Here is a 16,485-nt window from a genome sequence, read left to right on the forward strand (position 1 = left end):
ACTTATGAATCTCTAAAGGAAAGCAGAGGACAAAACTATAATGTCCCTAATCATACTTTTCCATTTATGCAACCTGTGGTCCTGACTCTGTGAATAAAACTCAGAATGATTAAGAAGAAAAAAAAAAAAGATTAAAAAGTCTAATCTAAGAAATGATGGATAAGAAATCTATAGAGTGTAATTCCTCATCTCCTACCAATTTGTTCTAAGGATATTGCATGTTTCAGGAATTTCTGCCAGATGCTGGATATTCAGGCAAATACAACACAATCTGAGCTCCCAGTCTGTTAGCAGAGAGGGACATGCAAATCAGCAAATGCTTCTCCCAGTGATGGATGCTGTATGGGAGATAAAATAGAGAGGCAGAGAGGAGGCATAGACTAGGGGCGCCCTGCCTTCTTGGAATTCTGGGAAAGATATCACAGGCTTGTTAAAATTTCACTTGTGTCTGAAGAATGGGCCTTGATAGTTGATCAGTGGTAGAAACAAAGATTTTATTTCTAGTAGCTTCAATTCTACCTTGAAATAATTTGGTATGCTAGTAACTGCATCACAGTTTATGACATATTATTCATCCATAATTTGTTTGTCTTTACAACAGAAGTTGATTATAATAATTTTCTACATGTTATTAAGAACTGAGGGCTGATCAGGACAGATAAGTTACTTGTTCAAATTTCCATTACTTGTAAACAGTAAAACAGACCTGACTCGACTTTTTCTGGTTCGAAAGCCACAAGACTGTCCCCCCTGAGTCAAACTTCCCTGACTTAAGTCTACAAATATTCCCTGGAACTTGTAATTGGTCTGAAAGATGAGAGAAAAGGGCCTTTGACTTTGCCTGCCCTAGAGTAACCTGCTTTATTTCAGACATTGACAGGAAATGTTGTTGCACCCAGCATTATTGTACATGCTGCTGGTTGAAGTACCCATGTTTGGGACTCTCTATGCATTCCTCTTGTATAAGTATGGCTGATCTCATTAGATTGTCACTGACTTCTCTTATTCTCTGTTCACTTGGAGTTTTCTCTACTGTCTGTTCTCCTTTTTCCTTTCTTTGTTGCTGATACCAGCTCATAGACCCTCTATACCAGGTGCACCCTCTCATGTCACATTTCCCTCCTTCAACTAAGGGAGCTTTGGACAGAGAGTGGGGAATCTGGTGAAATGCCAACACCTCCTGGAATGTGAGAGAAGAGAAAGGAGCCTCAAATCCCACCATTCACCAAGTTCTGTTATTCACAGTCTGGTCATCATGGGCCTCCATCCTTGTGTCCACTCCCCTTACCAGATCCTATTCCAGAGGCTCCTTTTACATTTATGTGCTCAGTCATCTCTATAGATCTCCAGCTTCAAATGTTCAAGCTCTGCACCCCCCAAACCTCTCTTTCTCTTTAGTGGTCCAATTTGGGTCATGGAAACCTCTAACACTGTATTATAAATATATGTTAGAAATTTCTCTTTTCCCTATGATCCTTCACAGCTAAAGGAACAGACTATACTGCAAATTCTTACCCTAACAAGTATAGTCTTGGGAAAAATAAGTGGAGCTTTCAGTCCATTTTTTCTTAATCAGAAGTCATAAAACATAGAGGTTAAGAGATGGGTTCTGGAATGAGCCTGTAAGGATTCCAACCTCGCTGCTTAACTTCCTAGCCTGGACCTTAAGCACCTCTCACAACTTCTCTGGGCTAGGGCTCTCCTGAGGGGGCTGTTATCAGGATTAAGTGAGAGCATGATAGGTTCTCAGGACAGTCCTTGACTGTGCAAGGTTTAGTTATTGTTGTTATTATCATTATTTTTCTCTTCTCCTTGAACTTTTCATACCATCTCTCTATTTTGGGTTCAGAAAATACGATTCTCATGATCATCAGTTTAATAGAATTTTTGGACTAGCCTTGGAGTCTAACCTCCAATTAGCTCACTTTTTATGAAAGCATGAATTCCTGATTTCTGGAAAATGAGTTACAGAGAAACTCTTAGACTAAAGTCACTTGTTCATAAGAGATGGTCTAACTTGAAGAAGGAACATGATGGTGAAAGATAACAGAGTCTGCAAAGATAGACGTTTCTAGAGACTTCCCTATCCATCTTGCAATGCAGGGGACATGAGTTTGATTCCTGGTTTGGGAACTAAGATCCCACATGCCAGAGGACAAATAAGCCAATGCATCACAACTACTGAGTGCAGCTACTGAAGCCCACGCATCCTGGAGCCCTTGCCTTGCAACAAGAGAAGCCACTGCAATGAGAAGCCCACATACCACAGTAACTAGAGAGTAGCCCCCACTGGCCACAACTAGAGAAAGCCCATGTGCAGCAAGGAAGACCCAGTGCATCCGCAAGAAAAAAAAGATAGACATTTCTAAAGCACCTACCCCAGTGCAACCAATCACGGTCATGTATACAGTCCCCAATCATTTGGTTTATGAAATAAATGTATTTTCTTTGTTGGTTTTTGTTTTATATATATTTTAACCTTGCCTATTTTCTCACTAATTAAGAAATGACAGTCAGTAGTTGGATAGCATCTGCTCATGGATTTTAGTTATAAACCTAGACAGCATATTAAAAAGCAGAGACATTACTTTGCCAACAAAGGTCTGTCTAGTCAAGGCTATCGTTTTTCCAGTGGTCATGTATGGATGTGAGAGTTGGACTATAAAGAAAGCTGAGCGCCAAGGAATTGATGCTTTTGAACTGTGGTGTTGCAGAAGACTCCTGAGAGTCCCTTGGACTGCAAGGAGATCCAACCAGTCCATCCTAAAGGAGATCAGTCCTGGGTGTTCATTGGAAGAACTGATGTTCAAGCTGAAACTCCAATACTTTGGCCACCTGATGCAAAGAGCTGACTCATTGGAAAAGACCCTGATGCTGGGAAAGATTGAGGGCAGGAGGAGAAGGGGACGACGGAGGATGAGATGGTTGGATGGCATCACCGACTCGATGGACATGGGTTTGGGTGGACTCCGGGAGTTGGTGATAGACAGGGAGGCCTGGCGTGCTGCGATTCATGGGATCACGAAGAGTCGGACACAACTGAGCGACTGAACTGAACTGATATGTCTTTAGTTGATTGTCCTATTATATCTGTCCTCAGGCTTATAAACTGAGCTCAGATAGTGATTTGCCACTATTGCCATTGCCTGGTGCTGGAAAGGAGTGTGAGGTTACCATACCAACCAGCAGCCCCTGTCCTCTGTGAGCTTAGACTCAAGAAGGTATTTCATTGCTTGCTTTATTAAATGTCCATGGCCCCTATTTTATACTTTACAAATAAAAGTTATGCTAGGTTTTCTGAAGACCTCATACTGTGCCTAGACCTAGCAAGAATATTGTGGTTTATTCAAAAGATAAATCCAATCAATTTGTATCAATATACAAATGGATTAGAAACCAGAGTATATTAAGGTCCATGAAGAGGAGCAATGTCCTTTGGAAGTTGAAAGGAGGTTCCAGAGGAAAGTGGTATTGATAGGGTCTTACCCACTGAACTTGGGCAATTAGTGACCTCATGACAGGGAGTTTTAGGAGAGTGGCATTCCTGATAGAGGAATTAGTATGAGTACACTTAGCTATTGTTCAGTCACTAAGTCTTATTGGATTCTTTGTAACCACATGGACTGCAGCATGCCAGGCTCCTCTGTCCTCCACTGTCTCCTGGAGTTTACTCATATTCATCTCCATTATGTCAGCAATGCTATGTGCACTTAGGGAGGTAGGGAATTCTGCAGATTAAATCTACCTATGTTTGTTAGTATGGCTTAAAAATGGCACTTCTTATGAATGTAGCCATGTTTTACTTCAAGATTCCCACAGACTCTAGGGTGAAAATCAGCAAACCCTCAAAATGCAGACAGTCAAACTCTCTCTCTCTCTCTGATTTGTCTGTACACACACACACACACACACACACACACACAAACTCCACATGTTTCCACAAATCAATGACAATACCAAATGGAGCAATTTTCTGCAATTTTCTGCAAATAACTACATGCTTAAGCGCTGCACTCAGCAAAATGATGAAATCCATCAATATTTCTCAGTCCTGCTGGGTTTCTTCATGGTCTCCAAAAGCTTAGCCAGCCCCTGCCTGGATTGGTGGCTGAGGATGGGAGAATCTACATCTACAAGTACCAAGATCCCTTCACAGAGGAGCTTTAGACCATGTCCGCCTGCTGTCCCTTTAATCAGTCAGTGGGGAGGACAGTCCAGGGATTTCAGAGTGTTGGGATGGCCTCCTGTAGAAGGGGACATTAGCCCTGGGGTTGGGTAGGAGGAGACATAGTTTATCTGAAAAAAATATATGTGTGTGTGTGTGTGTGTGTGTGTGTGTAAAATAAAATGGTGGAAGTTATTCATTGGGTGAAGGCATGAATATCTTTGGGAAGTAAACTATGAACAGAAGATGCAAAATGAAGTGTTCGTAGGCTTATGTTTTGTTCTTCATTGAAGGGTTTGTTGTACTATCCCTTTCACTGACACATCTGCATGATCCAGTCATGTTAATATCTGTGTGGGTCTAAAATATGCCCCATGTTCCTCTCTTCAGGGTAAGAATGTCCAGAAAAGAAGATCTAGTTCCTACTAGCCTGGGGGAAAGAGCCCAGAGCTTGGTAAGCATTATCAGGTTTGAGATGAGGGAAGGGATATCCAAAAAGGGTCGAATAGTCTTGCTGAGCTTCTAGAAGAAATGAAGTTTAAGATAGGTTTTACAAAATGAATAAGGCAAAACTGGCAGAGAGAATTGGGGAGATTACTTAATAAGCATCACTATGTAATAGTGATAAGTGAAAGGTACATGGAAGACACATAGATTAGCTCAATGACAGGAAGACCAATACATGGCCATCTGAAAGAAGGCTCCATTACTTTTGAAAGGAATGAGATTTCCATCTCTGGAGAAACTGGAAGATTGCCATGGGAATTCATCAAAGGAAGCAGAGATTGTGGCTTGAATAGAGCACCATGGAGGTTGTTTCCAGCCTTAGGCTTCTAGTAGATGAAATGAGTTCTTCTCAAAGAATTGAGAAAGATATCTACCAGCAGTTAGAGAGAGTTGGCTCAACTACAAATTTATTTATCTTAGATAATCCTGACATTGGTCTGAACTTTTCAGGCAAAATTTACTCTGTGCGCCTTTTAACCGTGACTTCAGAAAACATCAACCTGTGATGTTGATGTTTCTTCGCCCAAATAACAAGCAGTAAAACTCTCACACTTAGAAAACACTTTGATGTAAGAAGCCCCATGCCGAGGAATATCCAGGTGCTACCAGGCCTCTACGTGAGCGTCCTGAAGACACACTTGAGGACTCCTTCCTTTGGTGGTGCTTGCAGATACTGGCAGCTTTAATGCTCACTGTCTGTGACAGCTCGTTGGTGTCGTTTCTTGAAGCTGATCTTCAAAGCCGTGAAGCAGTAGCAAACTGTTTGAGATCGCAAATCAGAGAACAGATTGTGCAGACTCAAGAAAAGCAAACAAACAATTACATTTAAAAACAAAGTGTGGTGGGAAAGCACAGCGACAACCTTTTTGCTCACCTGCCAAGGCCTCGTGGCTAAGCTTCTGTTTTTTCCCAAATTACAGCCCATGACATCAGACCACGTGTACTGGCCAGTGAGCCATTTCTAGTAGTTAAATCTGGACGGGTTTTGGAGCCCTTCTTCTTAGGCTTGAGATCGAGCAAATCAAGCTCATTTTCTCCATTTGGAATGGAGGTTCCAAGCAAACTCTCCGCTGGAGGGAATATTAGTGACAAATGCCTAACATTGACCTTGGAGGTTCACAGTAGTTCTGAGGAAAGGGGTGAGGAGACTGGGGAAGAGACTTTCTCAAGATCCCAGAACCAGTAAAATATAAAGTGAGAAAGTCAAGCCCAGGCTTTCCGATATCACAGCACCTATTCTTTCTACTACATGATCCTGCTTCGAGCTAACCACACATTCAAGAGCTGTTCAAAAGGAGATTCTGTTACTTCCTTTGAAGAGAATGCCAGATTCCTACTTTCTCACAGGACTTTCCAAATAGAGTCTGAGTTGGCCCATTTCCATGGGATGTTTTGCAAGTTTTTGGATATTTTATTAGTTGCCTAGTTGTTTGCGGGCTTTAAGTTGTCCCAGGATATCATATCTGAATTCAGTTATTTTCTGCTCTTTCCCCTCCTGTCTGCACATTCTCCTTCATTCTCTAGTGATATATTAGTTTCCCAGAGCTGTCAAAGCATGTACACCCAAAAACAAAGTGCATAAGATACTTATTTACAGTGGTTTTACTTTGATCTGGGTAAAAAACACAGTATAAAATGTCAAAGAATTTGGTGACTGCTATTATAACTATAACTTCAAAAATGTTTGCCCTGACGTTAGTTGCAACACTTGGCCTTCCTCAGTCACTGATCACAGGCTGAGATAAATTTAGCCTTACTGCTACTAACTTTATCTTTTATATGCTTTTTCATTTTGCTTAGTTACTTTGCTACTCATTAATTTCACTTTGAACAGCTTCCCACAACAATGGAAAGAAGCCTGACTGCCAGAGCCTAATGTCCATGGGCTTTTTGTTGTTATCTCTCTGTTATCTTTTCCAGTTTTTTCTTCGCAATCCCCACAGTTTACCCAATGCTCTAAGAGCTGGTCCTTATGCATACTAACCTATATCATCCATTTCTCTGCTTTAATCAAATTGTTTCTCTGTGAAGAATACTCTTAAAAAAAAAAAAAAATCTAGGTTAGCCAAGCTCAAAAATACCACCTCTGTGACACCTTCACAGATTCCTCCAGATGGAAATAATTTCTCCCTCTGTATGCCCGCAGCATGTTACGGAACCTCTCTTAGAGCCCTGTGAGAATAGCTCTGTAAACTAAACAGTGACATATAAAAACATGTAATGGTGCACCTGACAGGAGGATGTCTTAATATTCCTACTGAACTTTGATCTCCTTGACCTCCTTGGGGTTATCTTATATGGCTCCAACAGTAAAGAACCTGCTTGCAATGCAGGAGATCTGGGTTCGATCCCTCAGTCAAGAAGATTCCCTGGAGAAGGGAATGGCAACCCACTCTAGTATTCTTGCCTGGGAAATTCCATGGACAGAGGAGCCTGGCGGGCTACAGTCCATGGGGTGGCAAAGAGTCAGACGTGACCAAATGACTAGCACTTTCGCACTTTATATATTTATTAATCAGCACAGTGACTGATGATAAATAAGTAAGTGATGTTTATCTTAATTTTTTTGTTGTTGTTGAATTACAGTTGACTGACAATGTTGTGTTAGTTTCAGGTAAACAGCAAGGTGATTCAGTTATATATTTGTTTGTATATGTGTATATATATATATAATTTTCAGATTCTTTTCCATTTTAAGTTATTACAAAATACTGGGTATAGTTCCTCATGCTATGCAGTGGGTCCTTGTTTATCTATTTTATGTATAGTAGTATGTATCTGTTAATACCATACTCCTAATTTATCCCTCTCCCCCTTACCCTTTGGTAACTATAATTTGTTTCCTATGGCTGTGAGTAGATTTCTGTTTTATAAATGAGTTCATTTGTGTCATTTTCTTAGATTCTACATATGTGATATCATGTTGATATTTGTCTTACTCTGTCTTATATTCTTCACTTGGTATGATAATCTGTAGGTCCATCCATGTTGCTGCAAATGGCATTGTTTCATTCATTTTAATGGCTGAGTAATATTCCATTGTGTGTATCCCATATTCTTCATCCATTCCTCTGTTAGTGGACATGTATTAATAGGTGGCTTTCATGCCTTGGCTATTGTGAATAGTGCTGCTATGAACATTTCAGTGCGTGTATATTTTCAAATTAAAGTTTTCATCTTTTCCAGATGTATACACAGGAGTGGGATAGCTCAATCACATGGTAGTTTTAATTTATTTTTAGTTTTTAAAAGAACCTCCATACTCTTTTCCATAATGGCTGAACTAATTTATGTTCCAACTGACATTGTAGGATTCTCCTTTTCTCTACACCCTCTCTAGCATTTATTATTTGTAGACTTTTTAACAGTGACCATCCTGACCCATGTGAGTAGTCTTGATTTGCATTTCTCTAGTGATGTTTAGAATTTTTTCATGTTGGCCATCTATATGTCTTTGGAAAAATGTCTATTTAAGACTTCTGCCAAATTTTTTATTTTAATTTTTTATATTGAGCTGTATGAACTCTATATTTAGGAAATTATTCCCTTGTCCATCACATCATTTGTAATTATTTTTGCCCATTCCATCAGCTGTCACTTTGTTTTGTTTATGGTTTCCTTTGCTGTGCAATCTTGTCATTTAGATGCTCCATATTTCTCAAGCTTTTTCTCTTTTTAAAAAAATTTAAATAATACATTTTCTAGTTCAACAAGTCTGGTAGGACTAATAGGTGTAAAACAAACAATATCCTTTTTATGCTCCACCCTTCTCCAATCTTCCAGTCCTACTCTGCAAATAACGTTTAGCTGCTTCTCCCTGGCATTTGTACTGCTCCATGTGTTGTTTTTTTTTTTAAGGCATGCTTTCTATCTGAGGATTTATGAAGTTCAGAGATTTTCTGTGGACTAACAATACAAAAGATATGAGTGTGCCATCTATATGTGTGTTTGATGTTTCAGCATCTCTTACTTTGGGGAACTTTAGCTGTTCTCCTTCCAAAATCAGAAAACTGTGACAATGAAGTCCTTGCTTGCTGCTGACTTCACTGCTGACCTGGTGTTTTAGGCTGATTATGTTTGCCTTTGAGTCAAAAGAGTTACTTGATGATCCTTTAGGGCCGTATTTCCACACAACACTTAGCCTTGAAAGTTGCAAGAGAAATGATAGAATGACTTGAAAATTTTTAATGGTCTTACAAGAAATACAAGGTGCTCTTATGACCACAGAGCTGGCAGCATATATACGTCTTTGTTAGCAAATGTAATCTAGGTATTTAATAACTGTTCAGTTCAGTTCAGTTCATTTGCTCAGCCATGTCCGACTCTTTGCAACCCCATGGACTGCAGCACGCCAGGCCTCCCTGTCCATCACCAACTCCCTGAGTCCACCCAAACTCATGTCCATTGAGTCGGTGATGCCATCCAGCCATCTCATCCTCTGCCGTCCCCTTCTCCTCCCACCTTCGATCTTTCCCAGCATCAGGGTCTTTTCAGATGAGTCAGCTCTTCACATCAGGTGGCCAAAGTATTGAAGTTTCAGCTTCAACATCAGTCCTTCCAATGAACACTCAGAACTAATCTCCTTTAGGATAGACTGGTTGGATCTCCTTGCAGTCCAAGGGACTCTCAAGAGTCTTCTTCAACACCACAGTTCAAAAGCATCAATTCTTTGGTGCTCAGGTTTCTTTATAGTCCAACTCTCCATCCATACATGACTACTGGAAAAACCATAGCCTTGCATAGACACACCTTTGTTGGCAAAGTAATGTCTCTGCTTTTTAATAAGCTGTCTAGGTTGGTCATAGCTTTTCTTCCAAGGAGCAAGCATCTTTTAATTTCATGGCTGCAGTCAACATCTGCAGTGATTTTGGAGCCCAAAAAAATAAAGTCTGACACTGTTTCCACTGTTTCCCCATCTATTTCCCATGAAGTGATGGGACCAGATGCCGTGATCTTAGTTTTCTGAAAGTTGAGCTTTAAGCCAACTTTTTCACTCTCCACTTTCACTTTCATCAAGAGGCTCTTTAGTTCTTCTTCACTTTCCGCCATAAGGGTGGTGTCATCTGCAGATCTGAAGTTATTGATATTTCTCCCGGCAATGCTGATTTCAGCTTGTGCTTCATTCAGCCCAGCATTTCTCATGATGTACCTTGTGTATAAGTTAAATAAGCAGGTGACAATATAGAGCCTTGACGTACGCCTTTTCCTATTTGGAACCAGTCTGTTGTTCCATGTCCAGTTTTAACTGTTGCTTCCTGACCTGCATACAGATTTCTGAAGAGGCAGGTCAGGTGATCTGGTATTCCCATCTCTTTCAGAAATTTCCACAGTTTCTGGTGATCCACACAGTCAAAGGCTTTGGCATAATCAATAAAGCAGAAGTAGATGTTCTTTTGGAACTCTCTTGCTTTTTCGATGATCCAGCGAATGTTGGCAATTTGATCTCTGGTTCCTCTGCCTTTTCTAAAACCAGCTTGAACATCTGGAAGTGCACGGTTCACATACTATTGAAGAATTTTGAGCATTACTTTGCTAGCACATGAGATGAATGCAATTGCACGGTAGTTTGAGCATTCTTTGGCATTGCCTTTCTTTGGGATTGGAGTGAAAACTGACCTTTTCCAGTCCTGTGGCCACTGCTGAGTTTCCCAAATTTGCTGGCATATTGAGTGCAGCACTTTCACAGCATCATCTTTCAGGATTTGAAATAGCTCAACTGAAATTCCACCACCTCCACTAGCTTTGTTCATAGTGATGCTTCCTAAAGCCCACTTGACTTCACATTCCACGATGTCTGGCTCTAGGTGAGTGATGATACCATCGTGATTATCTGGGTCATGAAGATCTTTTTTGTACAGTTCTTCTGTGTATTCTTGCCACCTCTTCTTATTACCTTCTGCTTCTGTTAGGTCCATACAATTTCTGTCCTTTGTTGAGCCCATCTTTGCATGAAATGTTACCTTGGTATCTCTAATTTTCTTGAAGAGATCTCTACTCTGGTCTTTCCCATTCTGTTGTTTTCCTCTATTTCTTTGCATTGATTGCTGAGAAAGGCTTTCTTATCTCTCCTTGCTATTCTTTGGAACTCTGCATTCAAATTGGAATATCTTTCGTTTTCTCCTTTGCTTTTTGCTTCTCTTTGTTTCTCAGCTATTTGTAAGACCTCCTCAGACAGCCATTTTGCTTTTCCGCATTTCTTTTTCTTGGGGATGGTCTTGATCCCTGTCTCCTGTACAATGTCACAAACCTCTGTCCATAGTTCATCAGGCACTCTGTCTAATCCCTTGAATCTATTTCTCACTTCTACTGTATAATCATAAGGGATTTGATGTAGGTCATACCTGAATGGTCTAGTGGTTTTCCCTACTTTCTTTAAGAGAGAAATTCAGTGATTTCTGAATTCGGTGCTTGATTTCTGTCTTAACTCTATAGTAAAGTTATTGACCATTGCTGCAGTAATCAAACTTGTACACACGATGATATTTCAACACCTGCCGTTAGTGTCATCAAAGAGAGAGAGCGGAGAGAAAGGAAGAGCACCAGCAGCTCAATCTTCTGATTATATATGGAACATTAGCAATATTTAAATAATGGCTCTCAGTTACACACACATGATACTTGTTGGTTTCTTCCTAAACTGTAAATTCCCAAAGAGAAAGGGATTTATCTCAGAGTCTAAGAGTACCCAGTGGGTGGTAGGCATTTAAACAATTTTCCTTGAGGTAAAACTGCTTAGCTTTACTTGTTCTGAAGTGATATGCCATCACTGGGCTTCCGCTCATCATCACATTATAAAGATTTGAGTGGCGAATATATGCCCTACCCTGAGTTCCAGTTCTTTCAGTTCCATGTAACTTGGAAATCTTTCCTGCTGGCAAGGTTATGTGATTGAGGACTGACAGATCGATTAAAATTTGTTTCATTTATGTTTATTTATCTATTCTTCTGAAAAGCATAATAGAAAACGCCAGGTTAATGACAAAACACATAAGCAAAAATAACTCTGAAAATTGCAGTTAGTATTAAATTTAGTTTTGTAGCTGTTAATAATCTCAAACATTATTTGAAAACCCCAACATTTAATTACGTTAAGAACTTCTTATTGCCTCTTGCCTGTTCCCTTTCCTTCTCCACCCCTCACAACATAGACACAAAAGTTAAAGCTATTTAGGGCTGTGAGTCATCATGTTGTCTCTATCTAATTTATCTTTGCACATGCACACATTCCTGAATTTTTCAAAGGCATGGGACTTTCCAAGATTCTTTAAATATGTAAATAATATTAAGTCCCTGAAGAATTCCAGACAGACTGCATTGTTCTAGGTGTCTGAGCAATGCAAAGAAAGGCTCACATTCTCTGGTGAATTACTCATTTCGCATGTTACATTAATAAACATCAGTCAGCTTGCAAGAATGGTGTGTTATCTGAATTTAATGAACTTCTGAACTGAATGGAATGCATCTAATTGACAAGGTGTTGTCAAATGGAACAGAAGCCAGTATAAGTCCCCTGGGGGTTGCGGGCGGGGGGAACATAGGGAAAGCAGAAGCAAGATAGAAGAAAGAACCTAGGACAAGTGTTGGGAGTGGGATGAAAATTAGTGGAAATTGTCTCTATCTGAGCATGAACCTGTATGTGAATGTCCCACTCTTGTTTTAAATTCAGGCCTCTCAGGTCTGGATGGTTAAAAGGCCCTGGTGTCCCTGGCTGGTAGGCTTCATATTTCCTTTAATTGTAGTATACAGACTCCAAAAAGAGGCTGGGGAACTTCACATTAAAGATTATCCTCAGTAAAGATTTCAAGCTGTTGAGTAAATGAAGTGTTTCCACAGGAGACACTTTTTTTTTTTTGCCTTCTAAATCCCTTTGCTCCTAATAAATTAAAGATAAGTTCTTTCAAAGAAGTTTTTGTTATTCTCTTCTCCACCTTACTTTGTCACATTAAGTATCACACATGTTAGTGCTTAAAGCTACAAGTAACATGGCTATTACATGTGGTATATGTACACATGATAAATATTACAGGCATTTTCAGAACACCATGCCATGACCTTGTTTTCTAATTCAATGTAAAAAACTATCATAAGTGGGAAAAAGGCAACTATTGTCATTTGTGTCTTCAGGATGATTTTTTTGAATTCTGTAATTGGGGATAGTGCTTTTGCAAGGTACTATAATAACATTGACTGCAGCATTTATACCATCAAATGATACCTGGTTTGCACACTCATTCCATTATAAGCTGTGCATCACTACCACATGCCATACTCAGAGTGACAGGGTGAGTAGAAGAGGAACGTTTTGTTTTCAGGTGTCACCTGCCCTGTGAGCCTTTTCAGATCTTGAGCTACGAGTGAATGCCCCACTCTGAATTCCTCTTACCCTTGATCATACACCTGTAATGTAAGTTTTCATCTCCTGCTTCTTTTAGTCATCTGCATGTCTTAGCACCCTTCTTAGATGTCAGGCTCCATGAAAATGAGCTTTTTAGTGACTCATGTTGATATACTGCTAAATGCATAAAACCTAGAAGGCGTTCCATAACCTTATTTGAATGAATGAACAAAGAAAATCACACAACATGTTTCAAGCTGACCTATTTCTTTGATTTATCAAGATGTCCATTATTAAAACTGAAGTTCAAGGCCTGTGTATTCTAACACTTTAATATACTCAGTGGCCTTATCAGAACAATTTTTTTTAAAATTTAACTTACCTTTTTCATTTGAGAAAGAGAAAGGGAAATGGTATGTGTGTGAGAGAGATCCATTGACCTACTGGCTATGTCCTCTAGTTTATGAAAAAAATAAAATCTCTAATTTTGAGCCTGTTAATATCTTCTGTTTTGTCTGTTATGTTAGTGTTCTTTTTGGCCAATGATTAATTTTTTTCAAGTGAAAGGTATATTAGGATTTTCCAGAGAAACAGATCCAACAGGCTGTCCATATAGTTTTATAGGAATTGGCTCAAGCAGTTATGGAGGCTGAGAAGTCCCACAGTCTGCAGTCTGAAAGCTAGAGAACCAGGAAAGGTGTTGGTATAATTAAGTCAGAATCCAGAATGGAGGGGGGTGGGGTTGGGGGTGGGGAGGCAACTGATGGCTTAAGTCCTGGTCTGAGTCCAAAAGCCCGAGAACCCCGGAGCACTGATACTAGAGGGCCAAGGAAATGGATGTCCCAGCTCCAGCAGAGAGAAAATGTGCCCTTTCTCCACCTTTTAACCTACTCAGGTCCTCAGTGGACTGGACGAGGTCCACCCACACAGGTGAGGGACAATCTTCTGGTCTACTGATTCAAATGCTAATTGGATCCAGAGACACGTTCATAGAAAAACCCAGAAATAATATTTTAGCAGCTACTTGGGCATCCCTTAGCCCAGTCAAGTTGACACATCAAATGAACCATCAGAATAGCCACAGAAATGATACCAAAGATGAAACTTACGGAAGGCTGAGGAGTGAATTAGGGCATAGTCTAGTACTTTTCCGGAGAAGGCAATGGCACCCCACTCCAGTACTCTTGCCTGGAAAATCCCATGGACGGAGGAGCCTGGTGGGCTACAGTCCATGGGGTCGCTAAGAGTCAAACACGACTGAGCAACTTCACTTTCACTTTTCCCTTTCATGCACTGGAGAAGAAAATGGCACCCCACTCCAGTATTCTTGCCTGGAGAATCCCAGGGACGGCGGAGCCTGGTGGGCTGCCGTCTGTGGGGTCGCACAGAGTCGGACACGACTGAAGCGACTTAGCAGCAGCTAGTACTTTTCAGGTGATGTTATTCACACTTAGGGCAAGAGAGTTCCTCAGTGTTTGAAAATGTCTAGTGCATGGCAGCACAATGACATGCTTGGTCTCACCCAGTAGCACCTCGCCACACACACATGCAGTTCAGTTCAGTTCAGTCACTCAGTCGTGTCCGACTCTTTGCGACCCCATGAACTGCAGCACGCCAGGCCTCCCTGTCCATCACCAACTCCCTGAGTCCACCCAAACCCATGTCCATTGAGTCGGTGATGCCATCCAGCCATCTCATCCTCTGTCATCCCCTTCTCCTCCTGCCCTCAATCTTTCCCAGTATCAGGGTCTTTTCCCATGAGTCAGCTCTTCACATCAGGTGACCAAAGTATTGGAGTTTCAGCTTGAACATCAGTCCTTCCAATGAACACCCAGGACTGATCTCCTTTAGGATGGACTGGTTGGATCTCCTTGCAGTCCAAGGGACTCTCAAGAGTCTTCTCCAACACCACAATTCAAAAGCCTCAATTCTTCAGTGCTCGGCTTTCTTTATAGTCCAACTGTCACATCCATACATGACCACTGGAAAAACCATAGCCTTGACTAGACGGACCTTTGTTTGCAAAGTAATATCTCTGCTTTTTAATATGCTGTCCAGGTTGGTCATAACTTTCCTTCCAAGGAGTAAGCGTCTTTTAACTTCATGGCTGCAGTCACCATCTGCAGTGATCTTGGAGCCCAGAAAAATAAAGTCAGCCACTGTTTCCACTGTTTCCTCATCTATTTGCCATGAAATGATGGGACCGGATACCATGATCTTAGTTTTCTGAATGTTGAGCTATAAGCCAACTTTTTCACTCTCCTCTTTCACTTTCATCAAGAGGCTCTCTAGTTATTCTTCACTTTCTGCCATACGGGTGGTGTCATCTGCATATTTGAGGTTATTGATATTTCTCCCAGCTGTCTTGATTCCAGCTTGTGTTTCTTCCAGCCCAGCGTTTCTCATAATGTACTCTGCATATAAGTTAAATAAGCAGGGTGACAATATACAGCCTTGACATACTCCTTTTCCTATTTGGAACCAGTCTGTTGTTCCATGTCCAGTTCTAACTGTTGCTTCCTGATCTGCATACAGGTTTCTCAAGAGGCAGGTCAGGTGGTCTGGTATTCCCATCTTTTTCAGAATTTTCCAGTTTCTGGTGATCTACACAGTCAAAGGCTTTGACATAGTCAATAAAGCAGAAATAGACGTTTTTCTGGTACTCTCTTGTTTTTTCGATGATCCATCGGATGTTGACAATTTGATCTCTGGTTCCTCTGCCTTTTCTAAAACCAGCTTGAACATCTGGAAGTTCACGGTTCACGTATTGCTGAAGCCCGGCTTCGAGAATTTTAAACATTACTTTACTAGCGTGTGAGAAGAGTGCCACTGTGACCACTAAAACCACCCCCAGTGCATTAAGCCCGCTGGAGGAATCTATCTTCCTACTCCTATGTCTTTGGAGAACCACTGTCTGGATTTGTGGAGCTCTAAGACTGATTGTGATAAAGGGTTGCCTGAGAATTGTGCAGGGTTTTTCTTTTTTCTGGTTCCTCTCAAATTCAGATTTTGTTACTGTGTGCCTGGTTTGGCCTATCAAACTATCATTTTAATGGAATTGAGTGTGTCGAATACTATTGTAAATATTACATGTCCTTTGTCTGTGCTGAATATTGTTAAGTTCTAGAAAATGTAAAATTTCCAGATAATCTGAAGGGACAAATTTTAGGACAAAATAAAGAAAGGTTCTGGTAAAACACTTTATTTCATCATAGTTCCTACAATTCATGTTTGAGTAGTTACTGTTTTATTAGAAAATTGTAATTTCCTTTCTAAATATAGCTAGCATATTATTTTGTTCCTAAATAAAATTTTAAAAATACATGTCTTGAGGCCAGCATGTCTTTTCCTTTGCAACAAGGATCAGTTTTGTTGAAGAAGTAAGTGGAAACCTACCAATTTTGCATCCGTGTATAATTTTATCTTAACCTCTGTCTTATTTGGAAATATCTGACCCATCCTATAATTCCACAGTTAA

At 40.4% G+C, this 16,485-nt stretch overlaps 1 protein-coding gene and 1 long non-coding RNA gene across 23 annotated transcripts in view; both read left to right on the forward strand.

Moving 5' to 3' along the window:
* The window catches only part of LPP (LIM domain containing preferred translocation partner in lipoma), a 728,299-nt gene that overhangs the window by 476,826 nt on the left and 234,988 nt on the right, over positions 1–16,485 (forward strand). The gene's annotated exons all lie outside the window — the stretch shown is intronic.
* On the forward strand, positions 4,556–6,051 carry LOC145524467 (uncharacterized). The gene is made up of 2 exons (XR_014067554.1): positions 4,556–4,619; positions 4,885–6,051. It is a non-coding gene; the product is annotated as an uncharacterized LOC145524467 (long non-coding RNA).

Source organism: Giraffa tippelskirchi, chromosome 2 (genome assembly GCF_054371585.1).
Source record: "Giraffa tippelskirchi isolate mGirTip1 chromosome 2, T2T-mGirTip1v1.2.pri, whole genome shotgun sequence".
Classification (NCBI taxonomy): Eukaryota; Metazoa; Chordata; class Mammalia; order Artiodactyla; family Giraffidae; genus Giraffa; species Giraffa tippelskirchi.